Here is a 6000-nt window from a genome sequence, read left to right as displayed (position 1 = left end):
TGTACCATGCCCTGGGCGTACATGATTATTGCGTACATGTGGTATAAGTTGTTCTTGAGTTTTTTCGTACATTTAGAATAAATTTTAGTACGAAAATGTGATGAATCCGTACGCACATTTCACGCAAAAATTTGTGCGTACGCATGTTTAGTGAATGAGACCCATTCTCCTTCAATTCAGATAAGGATAAGACAAAGTTTAGAGTCCATCTACTCAAACGTGATTAATAATGTGCTTGCGATATTTTCTGCTTTTGACAAGGCAATACATGTTTTATTATGGGGCTGACCTTCAAATAATGTGGAATTGATGTGACATTGCAGGCAAAGCCAGTGTTCCTGCATGAACCGGTGAGTTAAGATGTTAGGCTATTTTGCTTCCATAACCAGTCTTCTTTCAGACGAGTGTAGAATAAATAGTGCACATTTAAGAGTTTAAGTACGTTATCTATTTGGCTGTATATTTCAGTCACAATACATATGTTTAAAGGGCGCTTATATCTGACATACACCAAACTTTAGTTTTATTGCTATTTGTAATCTGAAGGTTTTTACACAAGGGTTTGTTCATATATCATTGTGAGAATTGTGCGAAAAAAAAATCCAAATTATGAGAGAAAAAGTCCTACCTTTTTCTTTTTTAATGTATTTAGTTTTTAACCTGTGGCTGAAACAAGCTTTCATACCAATTAGATTTCAATTAATTAGGTAATGTGCATATTTAAATATTGCATATTTTCATCTTTTTGTGCTGTTATGTTGGTATGTGTGTATATATATATATATATCTATCTATATCGGTTATGTGTTTATGGAACATTCCATTTTATTATTTTTTTTATTTTTAGAAAACGTCATGTGAATGTTACTACTTTTTTTAAAGTTGTATTCTTGGGATTTTTATTCCTTTATTAGGACAGCGGAGAGATGAAGGAAAGCATTGGGTAGAGAGATCGAGACAGGATTCTTCTGAATGTTCTGGATCAAGAATTAAGATTTAAAATGTTTTGTGAAGGAAATTTTTAGAATTGATCATTTTAAATTAAACATTTATCTTCTTTGCAGGCTTATCATTTGTTTATGTTTGAGAGCAAAAAGTGATAACACTTCAGTTAGTGTGTTGCAAGGGGAGGGGAGGTTTGCTGAATTGCACACAGAAGAACCAATCATGTTAATGAAAAATAATGTCAGAATCATCCGGTTACCATTACCTATTAGGGGAGAGTGGGGCACAAAGTAACACTTTTTGACTTTCTCAAATTGTGTAAATCCACTTAGTGTTCAGAGTATAATTTTTTTTATCCACCGTAATTTCACACTTGTCTAGTACAAATATGTCGCTTTGTTTCATAAATACAGTGTATACGTTTTTCTTTATTTACCCTCAAAAATTGGAAGTGAAATGTGACAACATGCCCCGTAGGTGGGGTACATTGTAACATGAGCATATGACACCCTAAAATGTTATCTGATCTTATGAAAAAAAAATACAAGATAAACTGAAATATTTTGTCAATAAAATAAAATAATTATTTATTTTACACAAAATAATGGCGTTTTTTAATAATTAAAAGTAATCTGATTTTTGAGTTTGACAATGAACACATTGTATGGAAGCAGAATAATGACAATAGTTTTTGAAACATAAAGCATGCTGAATTCCACAAATCGAAAAAAAAAAGATGCATTGCAATTAACAGTGCTTGCATTTTAATGCCTTGTATTTCCGGGGCTTGCATTTTTAAGTCCTGAAATTTAACAGTTGTTTATTTAAGCTGTGAATATTTCAATTCTAAATATTTCACACACATTTTCATAATTAAAAATTCAATAACTCATATTCACCTATTCTATTAAGTCTATGAATCCGACAGCTGCCTCGTCGTCACTTCAGCATGACATCAGAACAAGGCGGAGTAACTTGGACACTTTTTATTTATTTTAAAATGTGTTTATGGTAACTATTATTTGTTTTTCTCTTTATCTATCTTTTTTGTTATTACTATTATTTAGGTATTTACTGTTTTGTATTCTGGCTGTGTATGTATTTTATTGCTTTGACTATTTCCCCTGTGAATGTTATACGTTTAAAAAAAAACTCGGACACTTTTCTAACTGGCATGCATCTGGCGGTGATCAATGGTGATGCAGATTTTGCTCATCTCAAACAAGCCTATTAAAAGACCAAACTCAGATCTTACTGATCATGCAAACAGATGAGGATATGAACGCAAGCTACTGAACGCGCAAAACCGCAGGTTAATTTCCCATAAAGAAAACACTTAATGTGGTTTGTTGCCTCAGTGATGATTAAATTCAGCATCTAATTAATCAAATTTGTTACTGTATATTATGTACATTTAAGCAGATGAGCCTAGAATATAAGCCCCACAACCAATAAGTTTCACCAAACTTTTTTTCTCCCACAGAAAACCAAGCGCGGTAGTTTTAGGTTTGATATTCGCCTAGGCTGCTTTAGGGACCGTCTGCACATTTATCTCACAGTACAAAACGAAGTAATAATTTATTTAATTTAAATGTAATTATTAAATTTCAATCATTTATTCAAATTATTATTTATTCAAACATGTTTACAGTAAATGAATAATTTACTCAAACTGACTAAATAAATATTGCAAGTATCTCACCTTAGACAATACTTTCCCTAAGTATGTGTACACTACACAAATATTTAAGAAAAAATTACAGTAATTCACCAAAATGTGAATTATGTTACTAGTAACCAGACTGACTTACTACAGTTGAAATTTTCCCAACATCTTCCTCACTGTACATGCAGTATATAATTATTCTTAAGAAATTACTGTAATTCACAAAGCTTTTTTTTTTTTTTTTCCCTCCAAAGTTTGTAGTACATTCCTAGTGACTAGACTGACTTAGGCTACTATAGGTGAAATTTTTCTAATACCTCGCTTAATGTACATAAAGTACATCGTACATATTTTATACTACAACCTTTGGAACATGAGCAATTCCTTTTTTGGGTTCTTACTGATTTTTTTTTGCTTTTATTTTAAATAATTGTAAATTGTACATACAGTAAGGGAGATATTGGCAAAATGTCAACATACTACAACCTGTGGAACATGAAAAACCCTTATGTAGTTTTTTCAAAAAATATATTTGTGTACTGTTCATACCATAAGGGAGATATTGGCTAAATCTAACCTGTAGTAAGTCAGTTTTGTACCTAGCAACGTACTACTGTTGGAACATGAGAAAAAAAAAAAAAAAATTTTTATATGTAAATAATTGTGTACTGTACATATATAAAAAGGGCGGTATTGGCACAATCTCATCTGTAGTAAATCACTATGAGCAATACAAGCTTTACAGTTTGAAAGCGTGTTATTTTAAATGTTAAGTCATTTGAATTTAAATACATTGGACGTTTTAACCCAGTCGGTGGAATTGTCAGACGGCCCCTTACGTGCGAAAACGCGTCAATGCTTTCTCCGGTTTATATTTGCAGCAACAATACACCTAGGTGGTTTTGAACTCCTTTTTTATGTCGATATAAAGTGGTTGCTTACTGTTAAAACTAATCGTGGTATTGATATATTTGTAGTAGTGTTGCCACGATACTGGAATTTCTAACTTCGATACGATACCTTGAAAAATATTGATACTCGATACCATTTTCGATACCACGGAGAAAAAAACTGCCACAATATTAAGGGGGTAATTTTTTTAATTTAAAGATAAATGTAACAAGTCGAGAACATGCGGTATATTTTACATAAACAAAAAAATGTCTTGAGGTACTGCATTTGTTGATTTATTTATTAATCTTAGTTAAATGTTAATTGAAACTAACGTTTACTAATAGGCCTACATGTACTAATTAAAATCCAAAGTTCTATTTGTTGATATTCTCATTTGCTTCATAACCAAAATATTTCCAGATATAGGACCCTATGAAATCCGTTTTATTTTTCCCCAAATTCCATTTTATTTTTTTCTACATTCAATTTTTTCCATTGTAATTTTTCTGGATTCCGTTTTTTTTCCGTTTGAATTTTTCTGGACTCTTTTTTTTTTTTAATGGTCAAATTAAATGCTATTAATCTAAAAGCATGTCTAATTCATTAAAATCATGAAAATTATACAATTTAACATTTAATTTATTAAAAGTGTAACAAAAATGACACGTTTAGGGCCGTATGAAATGTTTTATTTTTTTCTCACCTTATGTTTTATTGTTACCAAATTCTGTGTTTTAGCATGTCTATTAGGCTATTTGAATGCATACAAACAATTTTTATTTATTCTTACAGTAGCCTTATGAAATGTGTTTTCCCCCTCAGAAATTCTGTGTTGTGTATTTAAATTTTACTGGATATCAGATGAAGGCATAAAACAATTTTAATTAATTTATATTTGAATTAATGAAAATTAAACATTTACATTTTTGGCAAATGAAGGGGATTTACTATTAAAATTAAAATATTTTGTGATTATTTCTTTAAAAAAATGAACAGTAGTAGTAAGTAGTAGTATTATGTACATTCTACTAAATAATAGTAATATAGCCTATTTCTGGCACACGGTCTTTAATAGGCTAAGTTAAACCGAACTTTTATTTTGACTGGTTGCCGTGAATACTTCTAAAGTTCTGTGTGTGTATGATATGATGCTAGTTTTACTCAAATTAAATGGTAAAATGCTCGTAAAGTGCCTTTCACATCAGTTCTGGAGATATTGTTGATGTATTTATGTCCTCATTGAGACGGCAGTATGGAACGCCGAATGGGTCATAATTCGCCATTAACCAGGCGCCTGGTTTCCAGAAAGCGCCTGTTTTTACGGTTCTAGTCGAAAAACCGCCGTACATTACGGCGTTTTGTAGTACAGACGCCGTAAATTACTGCGTTTTCACGGCAGAACCCCCGTCAAAATCGGCGTTTATTGATGCAATCCAAAACGCCGTTAATTTCGCCGTTTGGCCATCCATAATGCGCCGTAGTTTACGGCGCTCCTTCTGACAAAGACGGTTTTCTCTAATATTAAAATCAGCCCCTCCTTTTCTACACAGTCCAGCCCCTTTAAGGAAGTAGGCAGTCATGACTAGTAGAATGTGGAACTGAATGGCAATCTGCTTCATCCTGTTCAGTAATGTTAGTGTGACCAACATTTGGACTTTCATCATGTGATATTTTTACTTTTTCATTGGGTACATGTGTATCTTCGTCTTTATCATACACAAATTGTACAATTCTATTATCCTTTGTGTATGTTGATGTTTGTCAAATACGGTGAGCATAAGCTTGTAAGTACTGTTAGCTGAAGAGCAGTGGTCTGGTTCATTGTAACCTATGTTGCTTTAGTGAAGGGAGTTCAAGTCTGAGCTCCGATGCTCGTTTTTTCACCTTTTCGCTTGTTGTGTATGACAATGGCTTTTCAATTTTGGAGAAATTACCCTTTCTGCAAATAACAGGAATAAAGGGAAAAGTTAGCTTATGAATCAGTTGAAGCAGTAGCGTCAGTTTTTATTGTTGATTAAATTTGATTTGCCATATGAAGGCGCTTGTTTTGCTCCTTTAGCTATAGACTTGCTTGCAGTTATGCCTTGAGTACAATATAAGTACATTTCTGTTGAATAAAAATTCTGGCCTTTTTTCTACGGTGACGCACTGCTGCAATATTATTATTTCCACTCAATGAATAATGCTGTCATTAAAACGACATCATTTTCTCGTTAAAACGACATCTGTTCTCGTTAAAACGATATATTTCCTCGTAATAACAATATATATTATGCCATAAAATCGATTAATTTTTCCCGTTATAGAGATTACATGTGAGCCAGCTAAGGATTGTCGATGCTGTCCCACAGGATCTGACTTGCTGAAGATGATCAGATTAAAACAGTTATTTTGAATAACCGACTCGGGCTTGGGATATGTCCAATGACTCAAGTTTGATTTAACACTAAATCGAAATGAGAACAAACAAACCAAATAAAGATAACTGACAATGG

Source organism: Barbus barbus (genome assembly GCF_936440315.1).
Source record: "Barbus barbus genome assembly, chromosome: 39".
NCBI classification, from domain to species: Eukaryota; Metazoa; Chordata; class Actinopteri; order Cypriniformes; family Cyprinidae; genus Barbus; species Barbus barbus.
This window is presented reverse-complemented; position numbering follows the sequence as displayed.